The sequence below is a fragment of the Amblyomma americanum genome, chromosome 3, assembly GCF_052857255.1.
Source record: "Amblyomma americanum isolate KBUSLIRL-KWMA chromosome 3, ASM5285725v1, whole genome shotgun sequence".
Taxonomy (NCBI): Eukaryota; Metazoa; Arthropoda; class Arachnida; order Ixodida; family Ixodidae; genus Amblyomma; species Amblyomma americanum.
Genome location: NC_135499.1, coordinates 66,710,227 through 66,736,014, shown reverse-complemented (window position 1 = coordinate 66,736,014; position 25,788 = coordinate 66,710,227). Strand labels below are relative to the sequence as shown.

The 25,788-nt window shown below is 49.8% G+C and overlaps 4 non-coding genes and 1 pseudogene across 4 annotated transcripts; all 5 read right to left on the bottom strand.

Annotated features, from left to right (window-relative positions):
• Positions 1-21,245: 21,245 nt before the first annotated feature.
• On the bottom strand, positions 21,246-21,327 carry TRNAS-CGA (transfer RNA serine (anticodon CGA)). The gene has a single exon. It is a non-coding gene; the product is annotated as a tRNA-Ser (tRNA).
• Positions 21,328-21,410: 83 nt separating this feature from the next.
• On the bottom strand, positions 21,411-21,492 carry TRNAS-CGA (transfer RNA serine (anticodon CGA)). Its single transcript has one exon. It is a non-coding gene; the product is annotated as a tRNA-Ser (tRNA).
• Positions 21,493-21,581: 89 nt separating this feature from the next.
• TRNAS-CGA (transfer RNA serine (anticodon CGA)) lies at positions 21,582-21,663 on the bottom strand. The gene has a single exon. It is a non-coding gene; the product is annotated as a tRNA-Ser (tRNA).
• An 89-nt stretch (positions 21,664-21,752) lies between these two features.
• TRNAS-CGA (transfer RNA serine (anticodon CGA)) lies at positions 21,753-21,834 on the bottom strand. Its single transcript has one exon. It is a non-coding gene; the product is annotated as a tRNA-Ser (tRNA).
• Positions 21,835-23,661: 1,827 nt separating this feature from the next.
• The window catches only part of LOC144123798 (uncharacterized), a 3,135-nt pseudogene continuing 1,008 nt past the window's right edge, over positions 23,662-25,788 (bottom strand).

Here is a 25,788-nt window from a genome sequence, read left to right as displayed (position 1 = left end):
AACAGGAACAGAAGTGAAGTCTTTGGTCATGGAGATTGTAGAGACCTTCAAGAACTGCCGCAAGCCACTGCAAGTAACCCATGAGGTTTCCGTAGAAGGCTCCTTCCGGTTTCTAGACCTCCGGCTGGTGTTCTCATAGAGCCACACATGCGGGAAATATGAACCGCGGAGCTGCAAGAAGATGCTGCCATTCCGGTTGGCTCATTCTAAACTGACGAAGAGAGCAATCGCTAACCTGTGCCTGAAGAAGGCGATATACAAGTCGTGCGCCCACAGCACACAAGAAAGTTTTCTGGAGCAGGTGGCTCGCCTTCATGCCGCTGGGTACAAACTGCTGCTACCTTTTCGCGCACTTTAAGGCGTGCACTCCCAGACACTCTTAGAGCGTGTGGGGGTAGCGGTATCGGTCACAAAGGAGATGCCCTCGACTCGGCGTGGCAAGCTCAGCCTAAGACCAGCTACCAAGTGACAAGGGGGTTGGTCGTTTGGCGCCCAGCTTTCGCAGGTCGCAAGCGAGACAATGGGTCGGAGCCAAAGGCTCACAAACAACACAAAGTTTGTGCAGAAAATAGACGATACAGAGGATTTCACAATCACTCGTACGAGCACATACAAAGTAATTTACAAATATAATGCAACTCGTGCAAAGTAACAATTGAGAGATATTGCAATTCAACAGAATCTTTGCACCTAAAGTGCACTAACACAGAGAGAGCAAACAAACAAAGCACAATTTGTTCACCGGGCACTGTGACAGTCCTACGACCGGAGGAACACGATGTTGCCGTCCCGCAGGTTGGCATACGCTGCCTCGCTGGTCCGTGGCTGGTCGAGTGGTATTCTCCCGGGAGTCGAGCGGGTGCGCTTCTCCGAAGCTGAAACGGCGCCTCGGGCTGTCAGACAGCGGTCAACGCCCTTCATATAGAGACGGGCTCCGCGTCTGTTCTTCGCGCCAAGGCAGGCGCGCACATACACGCAGTATGAACTGCACAATTTCTTTCTCTTTCTCCCGCCGGGCTCGCGACCCCATTGGTCAAGCGCAATAACCGGGTTGCAGAAGTGTCGAGGGCCTTCTCGTCTTGCGCCTTCGTTACGCGAGGGAAAAAAGGAGAGGGCATCATTTAGTGGAGTCAATGCTACGCCCTCGCCGTCGATAATGCGTAAAAACTACTCGGACATTCTGGAACAATCGACGGCGCGCGCGGCCACGTTTCCTTAGGCGTCGCGTCGGCGAGCAAAGTGGAAAGGGCAGCAGCACACGCAAGCTTACGCGCTCTCTGGAGTTCCTTTGCCACTGTTTGTTTTATTTACTCTGTGTGCGGGCGCGATTTCTTCCGCGCAGCGCCGTTTCTTTTTTCGAATATGCGCCTCATTTTGAGACACTGCCCCTTCATTTATATTGTGCAACGATATCGTCACCGAGGAAAGGTTGACGTACGCAGGGCTGGTTTACTTATACGCGCAAGACGCTGTTGGAACGCGCAAGGCAGCAGGCAGCTCGAGGGATGAAGACGAGGAAACATCTAGCCCCGAGATGGCTCAAGGCTTGCCAACTGCCAGGTAATACAGTTTAGCCGCGATACGGCGCCACTATAGGAGTTAGTAGTGTGGCATTACTCCCGCTCTCTGAAAGACACCGACTCGGTGCGGCAGCAATGGGAGGCAGGGCAACAAGGGTAGTTGCATGTGTCTGGCGTACGGTGTAGACACGCGCGAGGGGCTAGCGGGCGTGGTACGGCTTCATCCGGGCGACGTGGACAAATTCGGAGGTCGGCTGTCTAGAAGGGCGAACGTTTCCCTGGGGAAGAACTTCGTAGGTGACTTCATTGAGCTGGAGGAGCACCTCGTAGGGGCGCAGAAGCTTCTGAGAGCGCCCTCGCATGCGGATTGGGCTCCACACCCAGACTTGCTCGCCGGGCTGGTAACGCACATTTCGGTGGCGGAGGTTATACGCCGAACGTCCAGAACTTGCTGGTGCCGGATGCGCTCTCGAGCGTGTTGGCGGGCGGCCTCAGCATAACGAACGAGTTGGGCAGCACCCATAACAGAGGGGGTAGCGCTAGCTGGAAGCAACACTGCATCCAGCATGGTTGTAGCTTCGCGACCACGTGCTAAATGAAAAGGAGTGAAGCGTGTCGTTTCCTGGACTGCAGTATTATAGGCAAATGTGACGTAAGGGAGTATGGCGTCCCAGCTCCGATGGTCCGCGTCGACATACATGGAAATCATGTCGGCGATCGTCTTGTTGAGCCGTTCGGTGAGGCCGTTCATTTGAGGGTGGTCAGCGGTAGTCTTGCGGTGACTGGTGCCGCTCAGGCGCATAACCTCCTGCGTAAGGGCCGTGGTGAACGCTGTTCCCCTGACAGTTAAAACGATGGTGGGTGCACCGTGACGAAGCACAATGTTTTGGATAAAAAGTTCACAATTTCGTCAGCGGTACCACGGGGAAGAGGTTTAGTCCCGCAGTATCCGCTGAGGTAGTCGGTGGCGACCACAATGTAGCGGATGAATAGGCTGCAGTAGGCCGGCTGGCTTAGTAGGCGGCGTCTTGCGACGCTGGCACTCGCGGTAAGTTCTTACGCAATGCTTCACAACTGCAGCAACCCTGGGCCAGTAGTAATTTTGCCGTATTCGTGCCAAATTTCGACAAAAACCCAGGTGACCAGAAAATAGGTCATCATGGCACGCCTGCAGGACTTCGTCGCGAAGAGCCGTAGGCATGACGAGTAGATAAACAGCTTCTGTCGGGCTGTGGTTTTTCTTATACAGGATGCCGTCGCGTAAACAGAACGACAACAGTCCGCGTGAGGAGATTCGTGCGGGAGACTGAGCGCTTCCTTCGAGATACTCAATGAGAGGCCGTAGCTCACTGTCGTCTCTTTGGTGTTGAATGAGAATGGACGTGGAGATGGTGCCAAGAAAAACTGAATCGTCGTCGGGGTCAGCTTGAGGATCCTCGATAAGAGCACGAGACAAACAGTCGGCATCACTGTGCTTCCTACCAGACTAATAGACGATGGTGACATCGAATTCCTGAAGTCTAAGGCTCCAGCGGGCAAGCCGTCCCGAGGGATCTTTGAGGTTCGCCAGCCAACACAGTGAGTGGTGGTCACTGACGACCCTGAAAGGGCGGCATATAAGTACGGGCGAAATTTCGTCACTGCCCACACAATGGCCAGGCATTCTTTTTCGGTGGTGGAACAGTTTGCCTCAGATCGTGACGTATGCGATTACGTATGCGTATGCATTACGCGATACGTATGCGATTACGCGTTCGAAACCATCCTGCCGCTGCACAAGGACCGCACCGAGGCCGATGTTGCTGGCGTCTGTGTGCAGTTCAGTGGCGGCTGACTTCTCGAATTGTCCAAGGATGGACGCACTTTGGAGACGAGTTCGGAGGTCTTCAAAGGCCTTCTGTTGCTCCAGGCCCCAGAAGAACGGTTCGGAATCTTTCGTGAGGCGGATGAGGGGCTCAGCGATCTGGGAGAAGTTCTGCACAAAACGCCGATAACAGGCGCAGAGACCCAGACAGCGGCGCTCGCTCGCTTATCGGTGTACACAGGAAAAGCAGCCACGGCGGCTGTCTTACCGGGGTCAGGGCTAACCCCTTTAGCACTCACGATGTGGCCCAGAAACTTCAACTCTTCGAAAGGGAAGTGAAATTTTCGGACTTCAGGGAAGGACCGGCCGACCGAATTGGTTCGAGCACAGCGTGCAGGCGTCTCAGGTGCTCTTCGAATGTATCAGAGATGATGACAACGTCATCCAAGTGCACGAGCCAGAACTGCCATTTAAGATCGGTAAGAACGGTGTCGATCATCCGCTGGAAGGTTGCAGGAGCCGAGCACAGGCCGAAAGGGAGCACCCGGAATTTGTACAGTCCGTCCGGTGTAATAAAGGCGCTCTTTTCCCGGTCGCGTTCATCCATCTCGATTTGCCAATAGCCGCTGCGTAAATCTAGCTATGAGAAGCACTTCGCGTGGCACCGCCGATCCAGGGAGTCATCAATGAGCGGCAGAGGATAAACATCCTTTTTTGTGACTTTGTTTAAACGTCGGTAATGAACGCAGAACCATAGGGTTCCATCTTGCTTTGCTACTAGAACAACAGGCGAAGCCCACGGGCTCGTCGACGGCTGCATCACGTTGTCCTGGAGCATTTCTTGAACTTGGCGGCGAATGGCATCACGCTCCTTCGAAGAAATCCGGTAAGGCGGCTGACATGACGGCCGCTGGTTGGCGTCGACTATAATTCGGTGCTTTGTGAGCGGTGTCTGCCTAACCTTAGCGGTCGAGGCAAAGCATTCACAGAAAGACTGGATAACGCTCTCTAGGCAGCGTTTCTGATTAGACGGGAGGTTCGGGTTCACGTCAGGTTTTATGGGAGTGGTCGGTGCCTCCACTGATGCCGAGGCTTCGGACAAAGTGTGCTGTCCCGCGAATTCTCCGAATTCTTCGAAATACGCAATAACTGTTCTGCCAGGCAAACGCTGAGGTTCACAGCCAGAATTGGTCACCAAGAGTTCGGTTCAGCTCTTGTTCAGCTCAACAATTCCGGAGAAACACAGACTTACCGACCAAGGAGCAGTGACATGTTGGTTTCCTGTGATGTCACAATCTGCGGTAACAAACATGCTAGCTCTTGACGGGATTAATACGTGTGCGGTCGCCAAAGACGCGTAACTTAGTCCCGCGTGGCTCGTGATCGCCGTAAACAGGGGGTTAAGTGGAAAATGACACGACCAGCTCCTGAAGGTTGACGACAGCACCATACTCCCGAAGGAAATCCAAACCCAGTATCAGGTCTTTGGAGCACTCGGGCAGCACAGCAAAGCAGCCAGGGAAAGTAGCACCGCGGATCTGTATTCGTGACGTGCAGACGTCAATTGGCGTAACCACATGGCCGCCGGCGGCGCGGATCTGTGGTCCAGGCCAACGGGTCGGAACCTTTCTGAGGGCCATGGCTAACCGACTGCTCATTACAGAAAAATCAGCGCCGGTATCCACAAGTGCGGCAAAATCGCGTTTGTCAGCGACTACTGGGATTTCGGCAGACACCAGTCGGCCACAGCACGTCGTTGTCGTTGAAGTCGTCGGGTGAGGTCGTCGTCGGTCGGATCGTAGCCACAGATCGTCGGGTGGAAGCTCTTGACTTGATCCAATAGCGGCGGCCCTATCCCCGGGGGACGCCGTCTTCAGTTTTTCCGATGTGGGGACGTGCCTCTGAACTCACTAGAGGAAGACTGGCGGTCTGGCGAAGAAAACCGCCTTGGGGATGGCGACCGGGACTGGCGTCGCCGCGAGGTCGCTAGCTGCACGTTTCCTGACAGATACTGCTCGATGTCCCGCGGCAGTTCTCCGTAGTGTGGTCGAGGTGCGTCAGGTGAAAACCTGTTTAAGCCCATTCTGCAGTAGGGGCAGTGGCAGAGGATGTGACCGGGCTCCCCGCAGTGGTAGCAGAGCGGTCTATTGTTTGGCGTACGCCAAACGCGCGCTTTGCTCATGGTGGACCGGGGATCCTGCGGTACGACGGGTAAACTTGCAGTTGGGCACGGCAGTGAAGGCACAGGAGTGACGGGGGAAAAGGCTTGTCTCACTGGCCCAGGACGGCTTTGTAGTGCTTGACTGTATGTCATCACATAGGGCGCCGGCTGTGGAGCTGGTGGTGACTGAACTGCTCGCCGGACTTCATATCGGACCACGTCCGGTATGGCAGCGACGCTGGCCTGTGGAGCTTCGAAGCGAAGTTTCTCGAGTTTTTCGCGCACCAGGCTCCTCACAAGCTCTCGAAGCTCCTCAGTGGGTAACGACGTTGCTACTCAAGCCTGACGGCTTTAGTGTGCGCCCCGTTCTCGCAGAGAACGCTCCATGCTTGTTGCCTCCTTGGCAAAGTCGGCCACCGTTCTTGGCGGGTCACGTACCAGTCCGGCAAACAATTGCTCTTTTACGCCGCGCATTAAGTAGCGTACCTTATTGGCCTCGGGAATAGCAGCGTCGGCGCGATTGAAGAGTTGCGTCATGTTCTCGATGAACATGGCGACGCTCTCATTCGGTTGCTGCGACTTCGATTGCAAGGCAATTTCAGCCTTCTCCTTTCGTTCGCTGGTGTTGAACGTGGCCAAAAGCTCTCGGCGAAAGATCTCCCAGTTAGTGAAGGAATCTTCGTGGTTCTCATACCACGTCTTGACCGAGTCCAGTAGTGCGAAGTACACGTTCCGTAATTTGCGCTCGCCGTCCCACTCGTTGAAGCCCGCTACACGGTCAAAGCTTGCCAACCAGTCTTCGACGTTCTCAAACCTCTCACCGTTGAATGATGGGGGCGACCTAGGCGCGTGGAGGACGAACGGCGGGGCATTCCCGGAATGCTGACTTGTCTGGCTAGCCGTAGCGGACTTCATGGCCCTTGCTGGTCTTGCGAGTTGGCCGAACTCTGGTCTTAGGCCTCGCAGGCGGTGGCTCGCCTTGTGGACTGGTGTTGTAGCCACGCGTTGAGAACTGACGTCAAGAGTGTCCTCGAGGTCAGCGTACATGGACCGCACCCAGCACCTCCACCAAATATGTCGCCGAGGAGCGGTCGACGTACGCAGGGCTGGTTTACTTATACGCGTAAGACGCTGTTGGAACGCGTAAGGCAGCAGGCAGCTCGAGTGGTGAAGACGAGCAAACATCTAGACCCGAGATGGCTCAAGGCTTGCCAACTGCCAGGTAACCCAGTTTAGCCGCGAAACGGCGCCACTAGAGGAGTTAGTAGTGTGGGAATATTCACAAAGCACAAAATTCTCGCGCACATGCTTGCGCTCGCAATCTGCACGGCAAGTGCCAAGATACATACATCAGTACAATGATGTCTCCACTTACATAACACTTGACAATGGTGATAATAATAATTGGCTTTTGGGGAAATTAAATGGCGCAGTATCTGTCTCATATATCGTTGGACACCTGAACCGCGCCGTTAGGGAAGGGATAAAGGAGGGAGTGAAAGAAGAAAGGAAGAAGGAGGTGCCGTAGTGGAGGGGTCCGGAATAATTTCGACCACCTGGGGATCTTTAACGTGCACTGACATCGCACAGCACACGGGCGCCTTAGCGTTTCTCCTCCATAAAAACGCAGCCGCCGCGGTCGGGTTCGAACCCCGGAACTCCGGATCAGTAGTCGAGCGCCCTAACGAAAAATCACTTAAATACACGCCGCCACTCGGCAACACATGAATGCAATTGTGAACAGGGAGCACACAAATTCAGGGCATGTTTGCACACATATTTCCTTCTTGTGCTTCCGTAAGGGGAGCACACAAATTCAAGGCATGTTTGCACATATATTTCTTGTGCTTCCGTAATGAGCGCGTGAGGCTCTTCACACTTGCTTTTTGTCTCAACAACGGTCTCTTTGACTAGCAACTCTTTTGATCAGTAAACTTGGGCTTCTGCGTTTTCTCCTTTGGAAAATTCTGGCATAACCCATAGATACAACAAGGATTCGGGCCGGCATGCACCTGCGAAAAGGCAATGGACATTTTTCAGGGCACACGCAACAAAACACACAGGCGTACACACAGCTAACGGAAAACCCCCAGATAGGAGTAAATGGCTCGTCGCCTAGCGTACTCCCGAAAAGGTCTATCATTTACTCCTCAAGGTAGGAGCATTTTCTATACTCTCACGTACAGAGTAGTAGTTTTGGTGTTCCCTGAGGAGTAAAAATTTTACTCCTCTCAGGACGTGGGTTCTCTTTGGAGTAAATGTTCTGATCATCAAGGAGTATAAGTGCTCCTTTTAGTACCTGCTTTACTCTCACATACAGAGAGGTATCTTTGGTGTTGAAACGAGTACAAATTTTACTCCTCTTACGACAGGGGTTCTTTTTGGAATAAATATTTGACAATCAAGGAGTATTAAAGGCGCACAAAAGAGGAATCTGAACTCGTCTTTTTACCGCGGGAACTCTATCTACACGTTCCGGGCATTTTTAGAAACTTCAAATTATTGTCCCGTGCGGCCGTTTCTTTCATTAATTCGGATTAAACGTCAGGGCTCCCGCCTTTTTCTTTAACTCAACGCTGTGGGTAGGAGTTGTCAACCAACGCGTCAGCCAGTCCCGTGGCGCATTGCCGCTCTGCCCTCGGCGGAGTGACACACAAATCAAAGAATCCACGTGTATTTTTCTTTATTTCCGTGGACATGATTTGCGGCTATATTGTCTATGACTGAAACTGTTTATTCACAGAAACGTAAAAAAGAAAACAAAATCGAAAGCGAAGCCGCCACTGGACTGGCTGAAAGGCATTCCACGCATTGGTTGACTGCGCCTACCTACCGCGTTTTGCTAAAAAAAGGGGCGATACTACATTTTGGAACTGGATGTCTCAAGGCCCCATGTCCACTGCCCAAAATCACTGCTACGTTAAGACGTCACCAATCCGAAAACTGTAACAATTTAGGCAAACTCCTTGGGTGCTAAGGCACGGCCATATCATGTGCTATGATAACAAAGAATAAAATCGCTTGCTTTGTTTGCATCATATAAAGGCGCCTCTTAAAAAAGGAAACGAAGCGTCCGATCAGGGCACGGGAGGTTTTATTTTCATTGCTGTAATAACGTGAGAAAATTCACGGACCCCAACGGCCTGGCATTTCCACCCTGCTCATTGCCTGTAAAGCTTTTCCATATTCATGTAGCGTAAATACATGGAGAAAATTTGGTCCCTAAAAAAAACTTACCGTACTTCAATTTGTACGTATTAACGTAAAGAGCCACAACTGTACTGCCGAACTTTCACTTTAAGCCACACTTTTTTTTTCCACCCGCATACAACAACAAATTCCTCAGAGACTTAATTAGTGACCGGTGTGTGAGTTGGCTCCTCGGGGCGACGATGAAGCGTTTCGTCTCTGTGCACCCGGCGTTCACAACAAGTCTTCGCACACTGAAGATGGAGTGGCGTTAAGTGCATGCGCGTCTGTGGCATCAAAGAAGAGTTTGATGCTCCTTACCCCGATACACGACGATGGTAATCCGGTCTATTGTATCCCTGTAAGATACAGCGAACGAACGAACGAACACACACACCGCCATGTCGACGTGGCGAAACGGCAGCCGCCAACATTTGTATGCTCCGTAGACAAGGAATGACCAGTAGTTGCTTCTGCACGTATATCCGGCTTCAATGCAGCATGTTGGTGAGTGAGGCGTTCAATGCAGCATGTTGCTGCCAAGGTCGATGATGTCCAGTCTCTTGTCACGCAAGCGAGAACAAAGGAGCAAGCGGTAGGCTGCCGGCTGTGGGGAGGGAGGGAGGTCGACGCGTCACACGCCCCCATGTTGGCTGGACTGAGATAGGCTGGCTACGCCTCTAGGGCGGTTCACATGCAAGCGATTGAGCGAACTGAGCGACCAGCGGCTCGGCGCAGCTATGCTTTTCGCAAGGTTCCGTTTCACATGCGTCGCTCCAGAGCGTTTACTGCCGCGGCGAATCCCAGTGTTGCTGGCAAAGAATACGAGCTCGCGGTTGGTTCCGGTGATTTGCAAACATCAACATGGGCAATGTTCATGGATTATTTCTCCAAGATTGCTCAAATTTTGTTAAGAAATAACGCACTCTTGATTGTTAAATATCAACTACTTCTTATTTTAATCCAATAATATTTTTTTAAGTTCGTACGTGCGTGTGGGAAGCCCGTGTAGTAAGCAAACATTTTCTTTCCCGCACGAATCCTCTTCTTGTCACGTGACTTTTCCGCCGTGCAGTCATCGGTCAGAGGGCGGAGCTATCGCGCTGTCACTGCGAAAACATCCAACTTGTTGGAACCCCCTTCGCTCTGGCCGGCCGAGCCGCTGCGACGGGTCGAAACAGGTTTTTACATCGCGGCGACAATATTCGCTGGCATTTTCGCTTGCATGAGAAAACACGCTATCGCGGGACTGCCATCGCAGACGATGCAAAAACCAAGCATTCCGCGAACACGCTGGTGGCTTCAGAGGCAGACTCTGCGCAGCACATTGCTGCGCAGGGCGGCAGCGGTCAGGTGTCTAGTAGCGTGATAAACGTGCACGAAGCAGCAAGAGCACAGGCGAGAAGCAAGCAAACAGCGACGGGCGAGCCGTCGTAGTCACCTGCAACTGCAGCGAACAAGAAGCTGCCACTAGGGGGCGGGCAGACGCTAAGGAGTGTCTAAAGGGGCCCCAAGGAGTATCCAAGCCGACGTATTCCTGTTTGGAAAAGTAGTAAAATCATGTGAATGCCTTATTTTACTCCTTGATTTCGTGACAGCAGTAAAAAAGGGGAATTTCCTATTTTTCACCACTTACAGCCGGTCTCGCAATTTTTGATAAGGAGTTTTAAAGCGGACAGTAGGCATTTATACGCCTAAAAAGGGCTCATTTATGTTTACAGTGCAATAAGGACCGGCGTGAACATTCTCTTGGTCCCGTTCCAGAATTTGCCTGTGCTATCGAAAGACAGTTGAAGCAATGTGCCCAACAGCGTCCACGAGGAACATGTTTACAACCTGTCTTAAGCTGAGCTTAGCAGAAATCCCGGACACCTTGTCCTCTCGCGCATGTCTTTCACGTTTCGCTGCTTCCTTGTGACCATTCCTTAGCCTTTCTTTCGGCTTCGCACGGCTTTCTACTGCAGTGCCTACTCCCCCCCCCCCCCCCCCCCCCCACCGCGACCTTCCCTGCGAAAAGGTTTTCCCTTCCGCGGAGCGTTCATCCGCGGGACTCTCGTTCTTGATGGTGATGATGATGTCCTCAGGCTCAATTATTTTTCGTTCTTCGTTCTTAGCTGTCTTCTGCACTGCTCCGCTGCTTGAGTTAGCACGCTCGCGCTTCCTTCGCCACTTCTTTTTCCCTTGGTGATCACTGCGCAGTTCCGACGGGCAGGATTCAGATTTCTCATTCTCGTCGCTACTTCCTGGGCCCTTTGGAAATTTTGCCCCCTTTATTGTTGCCCAATACGAGGTCGTATATGGGGCGATCCATGCACAGTGCAGTCAGTTTCCCGCTGTATTACGGAGTCTGCACATGAACTTTAGCTGCAGGCAAGCCTTGAAACACACCGTCCACTAGCCGCACAAAGCTCTTCTTTCCATTGAGATCCTTATTGTCATTAAGCTTCGTTTTTACGATTGCAGCGCTGCTTCCTGTGTCTCGCAACATTGCAATTGTTTTTTTTTATACCTTCGCTTTCAGGACAGGCAACGTGTTCATTACGGCCTCGGGCAGCGCGTTCACTACGGCGTTCACAACTGGTACCTTATTGCCGTTATTCAGTTCTACGAAGCCATTTTCATCTTCTTCCTCCAGGTGATCACCTGATGATGCAAGAACGCATGATACCTGAGGAATGGACTTGCCTCGGTCCGGACAAGCCGCGGCTCTGTGCTCCTTCTGGCCGCACTTTAATTAAAACACGCTTTTGGGCTACTGTTTGCAGCGCGGTTACAGCAATTAGATGCGTAGCGGCCTGACTTGTTGCACAGGTACCACTTCGGTGGATGCTTTGTACCGGGTCGCGCGTCACGGCCTTCAGAATTCCCGCCGTTCTTCGAATTTGTATTCTTAAGTTTGCTCTTCCCTGAGCTTCCATAAATTGGTCTGCCAGTTCCAGCATTTCGGAAAGGGTCTTGGCCTTTCTCTCTTTCAGGTACAGCAACCAGCTCGGTGACAGCTAGTCAGGAATTGCTCCTTGATGTGCAGCTCGTGAAGTGCACTGTACTCATGTGCGATTTACGAAAGTTCCGTCCACCGATCAAAACTGTGCCAATCGCGCCACATACTGCGTTGCCCTTTCGCCATCTGTGGGCTTCCTGGTCCTCAGTTTATCTCGAAATCTCTGAGTGGTGAGTCTGAACCACTTAAGCAAGGCGGCATTTACTTTACTGCCGCTTGCTGCATCTGCAGGAGGCAGTCGGTCGAATACACGTAGAGCTTCGCCACTCAGGCATGTGCTGAGAACGGTAGCGCATTCACCGTCTGACCAATTCTGACTTCCCGCGATCCCTTCAGGTGTGCGTCGAGATCATCCCTTTTATCATCAAACCTGGGAAGTAATCTGCTAGCATCTATCCGCAGCCTGCTACCTTCTTTCCTAGTGCTATGAACTTCCGCTGAGAGGTTCGCAGCACGTTGGAGTTCAAGCTTCATGGCAAGCAGTTGCTTTCCGCGTTCAAATTCGCTCTTTTCTTCTTTCTCGGCTTCTTCTCTAGCCTTCTGTCTCTCGTTTTCAGCTTCTCGAGCCTTTTGTCTTACTTTTTCAGCTCTCTCTCTTTCTCTCTGCTGGTTCACCCTTTTTCGCAGTTCGGTTCCAGTCATCCCCGTCTTAATGCAAATCTCAAGTAGCTTCTTCAAGCTCATATTTGGGCACCGAACTCTATATTCTAGGCAACAAATACTTACACACGGTGAACCTCTCCAACTGCTTCAGCGCGGCATCTCACAATGTCGCTCTGCTGCTAAACACGTTTTCGGTCTCTTCGTAAACTCCTTCCGACTCTTTCTCTGTTCTCCGCGCTTACAAAGCACCAACCGTCTTGTTGCGGACGCCAGAATATGTCACCTTTCGCGCACATGAAGGCGTACACTCCCAGACACCCTTAGAGCGTGTGGGGGGGGGGGGGGGGGGGGGGGGGGGGGGAGGGGGGAGGGGTAGCGGTCTCGGTCACAAAGGAGATGCCCTCGACTCGGCGTGGCAAGCTCAGCCGGAGACCAGCTACCAAGTGACAAGAGGGATGGTAGTTTGGTGCCCAGCTTTTGCCGGTCGCAAAGCAGAGAATGGGTCGGAGCCAAAGATTCACAAACAACACAAAATTTGTACAGCGAAGAGACGATATAGAGGATTTCACAATCACTCGTGCGAGCACGTACAAAGTGATTTACAACTACAATGCAACTCGTGCACAGTAACAACCGAGAGAGATTACGTTCATGGTTTATGGTTTATAGGCGTTCAACATCCCAAAGTGACTCAGGCTATAAGGGACGCCGCAGCGAAGGGCTCCGGCAATTTCGACCACCTGGGGTTCTTTAACGTGCACTGACATAGCACAGTACACTAGAGAAAGGCTACAATTCAACAAAATCTACAATTGTGTCTGTGGTTGAACGGGTTTTGAAGGAAAAAAAAAGTAAGAGGCTTCTGCGAGCAACCCAGATGAACACCAGCCGGCGCGGGAAAGAAGGAAGGTAGTCGTCGTCCCTTGTATTCACAACGTGGCGCATCAACTCAAAAATATTGGATGCTGTAGCGACGTGAACGTCGTCTTCTCCGCCCCTATAAAGCTACAGAAGCTGGTAGCGCGTGTGAACAGGGGGAATGAGGAACATAGGAGGTGTACCATAGCGCATCAGGAGCCATTAGTTGCATGTGTTGAAGGCGTGGTGTACTCAATTCCTCTTTCGTGGAGAAAAGTTTACGGCGGTCAGACGGAAAGGTGTTGGAACAAGCGGTTGAAAGAACACAATTATAGAACCCACGAAACGGACACCGGAAATCTGGCGCTGCATCGTCGTCGATGCAAAAAAGAAGACGAAGATAGTGGCATCGAAAGGGCGTGCGAACCAGATCTTACCAGCTGTTCTGTGGTGTATAGTCACTGTGACCAGATTGTGCGAGAGATAGTAGAGGCTGTTGAGATAGCCATGCTGCAAGATTCCTGTATTAGTGCGCCCTCGGTAGCCCTGACAAAAGCTGAATTCCATTTTTTGAAGAGTTCAGGCCCGTATGTCTCATACCATTTGGTGTTTTTGGTTTTAGCATATAAGTACCGGTTCCTCTCAATAAGCGTCAGTTGGAAGTAAGCGCTCGTGTGTCTGATCTAGTCTTTGTGCAAGTCTATTTTTAAGTTGCGCTCTACATATTTTTCAAAAATTCAGCTGCCTTATTCACAACTTCACGAAGGAAGCCTGTAATACGGCTGCACATGTAATTGTTCGAGGGCACCGAAAAATTTGGCACTTATTTGCACAAACATAGCGGGATGACAGTCCGCAAAAAAAGTTGTTCTGGTTGCGAATAAGCAGAAAAGGGGACACAGTTGTCTTAGAAACAATTGCAAGTAGTTTACCCCGTCGGGTCGAACAGAACGGAATAAATTCGTGCGGCTACTTCGTTGCCACGCTGACTTCCATACAAGCACTGCGGACACTGTGAAGCTTCTGTACATTGACACGCGCCACACAGAGCACTTGCAACACGTACCATACTTTGGACACCAAGAACAGATTACACACTGTCGCCCGCGCGAACACTGATTCGTCACGACCGCCCCATGCGGTCGTTTTTGAAGCGAAAAGCTTCACTACGCTAGTCAACACCGCGCACGCACGAGCCGCCGTATGTCGGAGTAGGAGTGACGTCATCCACGGCGCAGGTGGCCACCGCCGACTCCATCGCCTTTTCTCTCTCTCTAGCTCCCTAGTCACACCGAGCCACAAGTGTGACTAGGGAGCCACTGCGCAGCCCCGCGCCTTTACTCTAATAATAAATAACTGGTTTTGGGGGAAAGGATATGGCGCAGTATCTGTCTCATATATCGTTGGACACCTGAACCGCGCCGTAAGGGAAGGGTGAAGGAGGGAGTGAAAGGAGAAAGGAAGAGAGAGGTGCCGTAGTGGAGGGCTCCGGAATAATTTCGACCACCTGGGGATCTCTAACGTGCACTGACATCGCACAGCACACGGGCGCCTTAGCGTTTTTCCTCCATAAAAACGCAGCCGCCGCGGTAGGGTTCGAACCCGGGAACTCCGGATCAGTACTCAAAATTCAAATTTCAATTTTCAGTTTTCTCTTTCTTCTTTCACTCCTTCCTTTATCCCTTCCCTTACGGCATGGTTCGGGTGTCCACCGAGATATGTGAGACGGTTACTGTGCCATTTCCTTTCCTCAAAAACCAAACAAGTGAACCGACGGCGTTCATAGAATTCATTTGCGTTGACGCCTTTGCAAAGGCTGTTCATTTTCATGAAACGAAAGGCGCACAACCGGCTCCGTAGGTCAGTGCAGACCTCAATCTCGCTTTCATGTACGTGGCGTTAGTGTCAAAAGCCTGCTTTGATTGCGTTCCGCACACTGGATAGGCAGCGCGCCCTCCCTGCTACCCTGGTGGGTTGCATGCAGTTAATAGTTGATCGCGAGAGATTTATCACCAAAGAACGCTGCGGCCTAGGTATTGCTGCAGTGCCGCATGTCAGCCACAACGCTGTCAGCGCTAATTCATTCATTCCACATCTCTCTCTCACCACGAATCAAAGCACGAATATATCCACATATCCTGGGAGCCAGTTATGCGCCCCTCCTTTGCTCAAAGCCATCGCCGTCTAGAACATTGTCAACGTCAACGCCTATGAACACAGTAAACGCCGATATATTTCATTTTGTATATCCTGGATTAGCTGAGCTAATCTACATTAATTTTTATTATTCTTTTCTGTTTCCATGTGCGTGCGAGTATTCTTTTGTCTCTTTGTAGATTTCCAGTTACAGTCCCAGATATTTTGTCGGCAAGGGTGACCCCTGCACGCCGTCACACATTTCTGGCATTCCGTCGAAGTGCTCGTGCCAAAATCCGGCGCTCTCTTTTGCCAGTTAATAACACTACCCGTTTGGGTTCCAAAGGACTTAGCCTGCTTGATAACTGCACTAAGACTTTCACGGTCGTTACAGAGCACTGCCACATAATCAGCATAGGCAAGCACACCCACTTCACTGATTACGAGTCGAAAACCGTGTATTTTTGGGTTTGCAATAACAGCTAAGCAAAAGAGCTCCAAATATTTGTCAGAAAGCATTGGCGATAATGGACAGCCTGACGCACAGAGCTCCGGACCAGAACCATAGCGCTAAAAGCCTTGTTGACAATTATTTGCGTAACGCCGCCAGAATATGCCATTCTCAGACTATCCAAATATACACAAGGCAATTTTCACGTGTTCCAAAATGCAAAACAAGACTTCATGTGACACGCTATCGAAAGCCTTCTGCAAGTCAAGTTGCAGCATTGCGACTCATCCTGAGAAGGCGTCACAGGTTTCTAATACACTTCTGGTCACGTGTATATTCGTCATAATTGTACAGCCCTTTATGCCGCAGGTCTGATTACGCCCTATTTATTTATTACAATACCCTCAGGACCCGTAGGGCGTTATGGAGGGGGTGGTTGAAAAAAGAAGTAAAATACATATAAAAAGTGCAGGCAAAAGGCAAAAAAGCCAAAAATCATGATGCTGATGCTTGTTCGATGACATACTTGGTAATAAGTGGCTTGAAGGATGACGCGTCTTCAATGGGGTGGAAGGTGGTTCCGCTGATTGATAGTCTTCGGTAAGAAAGAATTAAAAAGCACATTCGTTTTACAGGTTGGGATGGCAATTTATGCGGATGATCAGAACGTGATAATACGTATGATGATATCGAAGATAAAAAATTACTGTTTTAGTGTCTCGTTATGAAAGAAAATGCTGTAGAAAAGACTGAGGCGTTAAATATTTCTACGAACTGCGAGATTAGTCAGACCAAGTTTATATTTCATTAAAGAAACACTAGCCGTGGGAGAATAATTGGAAAGGATGAAGCGAGCTGACCGATTCTGAACAGATTCTATAGCACCGATTAAGGTGAGTTGTGCAGGGTCCCATATTGATGATGCGCATTCTAGCTCGGGCCGTATTAGTGTTTTATATAAAAGTAACTTCAAATGGCATGGAGCCTGAGAGAAGTTTCTGCGTATGTAACCAAGGGCACGGTTTGCATTGTTAATAACGTATTCTATGTACATTCGCCAGGATAAGAGTGACATAAACACACAGGTATTTATGCGATGAAACGTTCTCCAATGAAACTCCACTAATCCTGTAATCGAACGTTTTAGAAGGATTAGATTGGCGGGAGATGAACATAATTTTGCATTTTGATGGATTGAGAACCATTGACCGTCTCTGACACCAAATTAAGACGTTATCAAGATCGGACTGAAGGAGAGAACTGTCGTAAACGTTATATAGCGCACGAAAAAGAACACAGTCATCAGCAAAAAGCCTAATGGAAGAGTTAATGCCAATCGGAAGGCCATTAATATATACCAAAAAGAGTAAAGAACCCAGAACAGAAATTTGGGGAACAACACATGTTACGGCACAAGTAGATGATAGAGAGTAGTTAGCTGATACAAAGTGGGTGCGGTTATTCAAGAAACATTCAATCCATTTAAGAAGCTTATGGTCAATATTCAGGGAACTTATTTCAAGAAGGAGTAAGTGATGCGATACCTTATCGAAGTCAAGAAAGATGCAGTCGGTTAGTAAACCACTATCTAAAGACGACGCTAAGATATTAGTGAAAGATGAGAGTTGAGTCACGCAAGAAATTTTTTTCCGGAACCCGTGCTGACAGGAGCTTAAGAAAGAGTTACTTTCCAAAAAAGAGGCGAGGTTAGAATATATAATGTGCTGTAGAAGTTTACAAGTAATGCTCGTTAATGAAATAGGTCTGTAGTTAAGGGGAGAACTCGGATTACCTTGCTTGAAGAGTGGAACCACCCTCGCTACCTTCCAGTCGGCTGGCATTGTGGCGTGTTCGACAGACTGTGTGAAAAGGTCCGCGAAATATATGCTGGAATATACAGGAGTGTTCTTCAAAAACTTCGAATTAATGTCGCCACCGCAACTGGATGACAACTTGAGGCTCGGGGTTAACGTCACAATGTCAGCAAAATCGATGACAATGGGGGCCATCAGAAAGAAATCGTACTTACGCACTTCTGGAGTGACATCCCCTCAGCTTTTATCCCACTATTGCGGCACACCCCCTGCATGCTCCCTATGTGGTGACCCCCACGCCACACTCTCCCATATCCTTTTCGGCTGCCCTGCTGACCCTCCCCCGCGGGGACAGCACGCCATCTCGAGCTGGGAGGACTGGGAGGTCCTGCTTATGTCTGCAGACCCGACATCGCAGCTTGCTGCGGTGACTCGGGCTGCCGACGTCATGTCCCGGCATGCCCTACTTGATGCAGTGCGGGACCGCGCAGTGCCCCAGGGACCCAGCTGGGTCTACAACTCACTTGCTGAATAAAGTTTTTCTGTCTGTCTGTCTGGAGTGACATCGAAGGAACAACCAGAACACGATTTTGAAAAGGCAAGGTACAGTACAACACTCTTAACCAGTCATTGTATTCCCAGCACTATCATAAAGTTGAATAACTGTTCGTTCTTCGGGCCTGATAAAGTTCCAGAACTTAAATGGATTAGTAGAAAGGAGTGATGGCAGTGTGTTATTTAGGAACACGCGCTTGGTTTCTTTGATAGCTAGTCGGTAAGTACGGAGAACTTCACCGTTTGCGGACCAACATTCCGCAGTTTTTGCACTTTTTTAAAAGCGGAAGATGCGCTTCTTGTTATTGAAAAGTCGTTTCATGGCGACGATGAGCCACGGTGATAGGGATTTTTTTTAATTCGGCGCATCGAGACGTACTTATCGACTAGCGACAAGACTATTCTTAAACAATCCCAATTTCGGTCAACGATTCTCTCGGAGAAGGTAGGCATGCAGTTATCTATGAAGAGTGCTAGTTCGCTGTCATTTGATGTGTAGTCATCCTTGGAATAGTCCCTAATTGTGTTGATTCTACTAACCTTTTTAGTAGTAAGCGCCGTTATTTCGATGTGAATAAGACAATGATCACTCAAACCGGGCATCTAGGTTACACGATGTAGAAGATCAGGTGCAGTGGTAATAACTAAGTCTAACAGGTTAGATGTACCAGAACCAAACCTAGTAAGACATGAAACAAGCTGTGTAAGGTTAAACAGCATGCATATGTTCAAAAAGGATTGGTTGACTGCTGAAGTACCTCTGAGAGTTGGAAAGAGACCGAACCAATCTATTTGGGGAAAATTAAAATCTCCTGACAGAAATAAAGGCAGTCAAGGGAATTGTGTGGCCAAAATATTGCTGCGAATCTTTGCAGTGTTTCTTTCACCTTCAAATCTGCCGCCACGCCACTTTATCACTTTGTTTGCGACACAAGACGCGATTAGATTTATATCGATTGATCGAAGCCAGGCAGAGCGGATTCTACGTTTATCCGGAATGTTCTAGTAACTTTGCATGCTTTATCTCGAAAATTCGCTATCAGCTTTAAGTCGAGCACGGCCGACAGCGTCGGGAATTCTGTTCGACGACCGCCGAGCACGCTTGTTGCTACGCCGCCGCCGAGTGATTCAGTCCATTGTGGGCGCAAGTCAGCCAAATAAAGAGTTTTCTTTTAGAAGAACTTTCTCCCGTCTTCAGTGCTCCTTCGACTGCCGTCACCACTACTACGTGAAGATATTCAATGCATCATGTAAGTCATCACAAAAAGATTGTGCCGCGTTCGGCGGCCTATAGCACACTCAGAATAATACACTCTGGTAGTGAAGGTTTATGCGGACACAAAGCCTTTCGAATGCAGTCAGGACAATGACTGTCTGATAGTAGGCAGCCGGCAACGGCACTTGGTACACTATCTCCGTGTTTTGCAGCATGTCCTGACAGTAGATGCTGTAATTGTTTTCATAGTCAAGCAATTGTGGATTACTTATAGAGTTAGAAAGCCAAGTTTTCGTTAACACCACCACATCGGCAGCACATGCATCAATTACAGACGATAGATCACGGCGTTTGTTCGCAATACTCCGGATGTCCTACAGCAGTTTTTGAATGACAGCTTGCATCCTATTTGCCAAAATCTTCATAAATGTCTGATAGTCGTTATTGATTCAGCTAATTGATCCATAAGATGGCACCAAAAGGAACTTATTAGGGTAGTCAGGCTTTCGCACAAGGACAGTGTGCGCCTCTGTGAGCGTGCGTGGGAGCCTTGCTGCTTGAAGTCGATTACCATGCATTTTGTTTTCTTGACGGACAACTCCGGCTTGGTAAGAAGCTCCTCAACGCCCTCAGCACTTTTGCAGGTCCCTGCCCACTAGTTATTCATTCAATATGCGCCTAGCGCAAGAATGTCGGTCGGTGATACGCATTCAAAAAGCTACTCTCGAAAGCCTTCAACGCGATATGGCCTCATTATCATGTCAGCGTGCAGGGAAGCAGTATTTTCAACGACATACCCAGTTGGCAGTGGGGGAAAATTGAACGACGTAATCCTCGATCAATTCATTCCTAGCACCGCGACCCATCGAGGCCGTGGAATCCGCCCCAACGGAGCCCATGATACACACTTCCGTCACACGCGGTGGAGTTGGATGTGAGCCGCTGGTTTGCCTAGGCCGTCTCTCGTCGGGCCGAGGTCCACGGGTTCCGGATCGGGAGTCTCCTGCTACGGGGTGAGAAAGAGACAAGATGGGCGTCGAGGTGGAGAAGAGACTGAGAGGGTTTATTTACACAGCTCAAATGAGTGAAGCGGCAGCTGATTAATCACGTGCCGAACTGCACCTTCAATAGGATCCCCTGTCCCCATGTCCCTAGTTGGGGAATTTAGTTCATTCAAAATGCGTACAATCACTGAATCACTGTGAAGTCGATCACGTGTCCAGCCTTTAGGATCCGCCTACCAGGACGTCCCCGACAACATACTCTCGCCACTTCTTGTCAGTTATGGTCCGTGCTGTCCCTGCAGCAGTGATGAAAAGCCCCAATGAAGGCCCAATCGGCGTCGAAGGTCAGACACCTGCACTGCACATCGCTCCGCGGGAACGAAAGGCCGCCGCTGCACTTGCGCCGATGGTTCCACTTAGGGGAAGACGAGGTCTTTTTCGAAGCCCGAGCATTCCGGTGTCCTTGCTCGCCTTAATCACACACAGCCGCGCCTGCCGTGACTCACTTGCAGCACCGCGCTGGCCGCCGCCTCCGCCGATACTAGGGGAAAACAAGGTGTTTGCGTCCCGGGTAGGCTCGCGGCGCCGTGAACTAATGAGAACCATCGTCCCGAGAAATGTTCCCAGGCAGCGGATGTCCATTTCACCCCGTAAACAACAGGGGGGGAGGGGGGGGTCCCTCTTTGACACCGCCACCTGCATTCATGGCGCCGCAGCCACGCCGAAGGCTCCTTGAAGCATATGTCGATTGATGACTCCCAGTCGCTTGAACATTGTTGGCATGTTGGTGTTCTCCGTCCTTAACAGTGGACCGGCTGAAGTAGAGCCCCTCGGCCGCGACTGCGGATGTGCTCATAACAATGCACTTGTTATATCCTTTTCTACGTATGACCTGCACGCGAATAAAAAGAGAAAGTCCCGGTAGCCAGTACACGCAGCCGACAGGATTCGCGCCTGTGCGGGGAGACCCCAATGGATTTCGAGTCCATCGCCTTAACCACTCGGCCACGACTGCGGATGTGAAAGTCACAGTGCATTTGTTCCATCCTTTTCTACGTATGACCTGCACGCGAATAAAAGGTACCGGTAACCAGTACACGCAGTCGACAGGACTCGAACTTGTGCAGGGAGACCCCAATGGATTTCGAGTCTATCGCCTTAACCACTCGGCCACGACTGCGAATGTGAAAGTAACAGTGCATTTGTTCTCTCCTTTTGTACGCATGACCTGCACGCGAATAAAAAGAGAGAGTCCCGGTAACCAGTACACGCACTCGACAGGATTCAAACCTGTGCGGGGAGACCCCAATGGATTTCGAGTCCATCGCCTTAACCACTCGGCCACGACTGCGGATGTGAAAGTAGCAGTGCATTTGTTCTCTCCTTTGGTACGTATGACCTGCACGCGAATAAAAAGAGAGAGTCCCGGTAACCAGTACACGCAGTCGACAGGATTCGAACCTGTGCGGGGAGACCCCAATGGATTTCGAGTCCATCGCCTTAACCACTCGGCCACGACTGCGGATGTGAAAGTAACAGTGCATTTGTTCTATCCTTTTCTACGTATGACCTGCACGCGAATAAAAAGAGAAAGTCCCGGTAGCCAGTACACGCAGCCAACAGGATTCGCGCCTGTGCGGGGAGACCCCAATGGATTTCGAGACCATCGCCTTAACCACTCGGCCACGACTGCTTTTTTTTTTCTTTATTGCCGGTATTTTGACCCACATGAAAAGAAAACACATATTCATACATAAGCACTAAAACACAATCAACATCTTTGTTAAAACAACGGCCGCCCAGCTTGTGCGGTCACGCTCATGCTAAAATTCAATAACAACACGTGATAGCCACTCTGGACTACATTCCAGCATCTTTTTCTCCTGAACAAAGTTTCTTATGCTTTCTTTGAAATATTGACGTGCCGGTCTTGCATCGACATCGGCGTGCCTTACTGTCATTCTGCATTTGCAAATACTGTGTAGGGCTATTAGCATGATCAAATCAAATGGGGTACCGTCATCACTTTCAAATGGCAAGTAGCGAATTCCGTACCCATCAAGCGGAAATTCTTTTTTGATTGTGCGCTGAAGCACATCCCAAAGGAACACAGCATCCCAGCATTCAAGGAACACATGCTCAATTGTCTCCTCCTTTCTGCATATTATACAGTGAGTACCCCAGGGAACAAAAAAACCTTTTTCAGCCATCCACGGCTTGACAGTCAGAGTTCCAGTGTGTAATTTAAAAAAGAAAGTCTTAACACCAGGCGGGACTAACATTGCCTTAACACGCTTTAGTACCTTGTTACCTATACCTTCCCTGTAAAGGGACCGATATAAAGGCACGGGGAGAACCACACTACAAAGGTCTTTATACAGTTTTTTCCGGTTGACTTCACTCAGGTATTGGAGCGAAAACCGCGCCGTCAGAAACCTACATGAAACCACAACTTCGCGTAGAAAACCATGCACTCCACCGGGCATACTGCCAGCAGAGACAACCATATTAGGCAAGTGCTTCCGCAGGCGAAGTTGACAGACAGTGTGTAGAAACGGGTGCTTAACGTCCCGAAGAAATAAATACCGATTGACAACCTGTCTCAAAAACAAATGTGACAAACTGAGTCCTCCATTTCGAATTTGTAGAAATAAATTGGTGCGGCTTGATCTTTCCCAAGAAGATGCCCACACGAACACTGCAAACACCCGATGAAATTTTTGGATATGAACCCTGGAGCAATGCAAGACTTGAAGGACATACCAAAGTTTGCTCACTAAAAATATGTTGCAAATTGTGGCTCTCGAGAACATTGACCAATTCCATCCATTCCATTTATTCACTCTTTCCCTCATTTTATCCACTTCACTCCTCCAGTAGGCTTCGCTTTCTTTGTAACACTCAAGAGGAACTCCCAAGTATTTAACAGGAGTCGTAGTAGAACTCATGTTGGCAAAAGTGTCTGGGGCCTCCGGCCAATCCCCGTGCCAGAATCCCAGGCACTTACTCCAGTTTACCGCGCTGCCACTGGCCGCACAAAAACTTTTAACACACTTAACAGCCTGTGTTACACTGTCGTAATCATTACAAAACATGGCTATATCATTCGCATAAGCCAACAGTCGGACTTCTAACTGATGTAGTTTAAAACCGCGCATACAATCGCTCTGTATCACGCTCAAACAAAATGACTCTATATACAAACAATACAACAGTGGCGAAAGAGGGCAACCCTGGCGCACCGAGCGTTTGACTGGAATGCGTGAACCCACAACCTTGTCGACAATTAGACTTGTCGTGCAATCCTGGTACGCCATTGCGACCCCGCCTCGAATGATTCTACCCACATTCACAGGATCTAGAATGCACAGAAGAATTTCATGAGGCACCCTATCGAAAGCTTTCTCCAGATCAATTTGGATCATTGCCACTTGTGTGCCCATTGCGTCGCAGCACTCAAGGATACTACGCGCTACATGTATATTTGAGAAAATAGATCGGCCTTTAATACCGCACGTTTGATGCGGCCCCACCAGGTCAGTAATGACTGTCTGCAATCGCTTAGCCAAAATTTTCATCATTATCTTATAGTCTCCATTTGTGAGGCAAATTGGACGGTAAGAAGTTACTCTGCGCAATACAGAGGTGTCTTCTGATTTCGGTATAAGAACAGTGTGGGAGGATGTGAAGGACGGCGGCAGTACATTGAGATCGAATGCCTCATTATAGACAGCAGCTAAAACTGGTGAAATTATTCCTTTTAGACGTTTATAAAAGGCTGAGGTCAGACCATCCGGGCCCGGAGACTTCCCCGGCTGCAAGCTTTCAATAGCGTTTTTCACCTCCTCTACTGAGATAGCTGCCTCCAATAGTTCCTTCGTACTGTCGTCTAGACTGGGCATCAACAAAAGGAAGTCCTTCTTGAAACGATCAATGTCAACTGAGCAGTTGGCAAATAGCCCACTGTAGTGCTCGAAGAAAGCGCGCTCAATATCTTCTGCTGTGTCACTAACTTTTCCACCAACTTCAATTTCCACTATCTGATTGCGCCGCGCATGCCACTTTTCTGCGCCCAACGCTCTTTTTGATGGAACTTCCCCCGCTATCAGCTTTTCAGCTCTCGCTCGCACCAGAGCACCGTGGTATCTTTCGATGTCGAACTGTTCTATTTTATGCTTTAGTGCGCGAATATCGTCCATGAACATGAGAGTCTACTACACTCTTCACTGATCAATTTTTCCAAGTTTCTGCGCATCGTTTTTTCCTCTGCCCCCTTTTGTCTGCGTATAGCGCTCGCCCGCTCCAATGCTTGCATTTTAACTGTCTGCTTGAAGTTCTCCCATTTTTCTCTGCACGTCGTATTACCCATATGTTTCATTGCATCAACTTGCGTCGTCACGTCTGCCATAAAAATTTCATCATCCAGTAATTTTGAATTCAATTTCCATAACTGCCACTCGAAGCTTCTTTTCCTTTCTTTCGTGCTTGCTACTAGAAAACTGACTAAGCAGTGATCAGTAAATGAAACAGCGCTCACTCGGTACTCCTTGCAAAAGGGTACCAAATCAAGGCTTACGTATGCTCTATCCAAACGAGCGTGGCTCGAAGCCTGAAAATGGGTGTACTGTGTATTTCGTCCACCACCAAGGCATTCAGCCACATCCGCCAAACTACTGTTCCCTATTATTTCATTTAGGGCAGTCGTGCTTGCATCCTTGTACGGTCGGGTGCTAGTTTTGTCCCGGGATGAAAGAACGCAGTTGAAATCACCAATAAGAATGACCAACCTATTACACTGGGTATACTGTTTTAGCTGTTCAAAAAATCTGCACCTTTCCCCAGCAACAGTCGGCGCATACAAACAGATTACACGCCACTCCAAGGACGATAACAAGAAATTGCATACAATAAACCGTCCTGACGTGCATGACGTAACGGCTTCTATTTTAGCTCCTAGACTATGTCGGACCAACAATGCACAGCCTGAAGAATATCCCACGGAATGGCTCACAATAGCACAGTATCGCGCTTCGAATTGCTGCACCATGCCCCCGATTTCCGCGTCGCCCTCGACTTTCGTCTCCTGCACTGCTAGAATGTCCAGGTCAAAGTCGCTTAACAGGCGGTACAGTTGACTCTGCTTCCTCCTTGAGGCAAGCCCTCGGACATTTAATGTTGCCACGCGAATGGACTTATCCATAGTCATCATGGCAAGGTGGGAAAGAAAACCGGGGGCATGGCGCTTACCTCACAACTGCGGTTTGATCCGGAGTGTGATAGCACAGGGCGGTCCTCACGGCGGCATAGGCGGCGATTCCGCCGTCTTGCGCGCCGCCGAAGTGTTCGGCAGCGGTCGAAAGGAAGGACGCCGTCCAACAGTCGTCTTGGCTGGCGGCTCGTCTGCAGCAACGACACTAAGCTCCTTCCCATTTTCGCCTGCGTCGTGAGGTCGCTTTGCAGCGGCACTAATACTGTC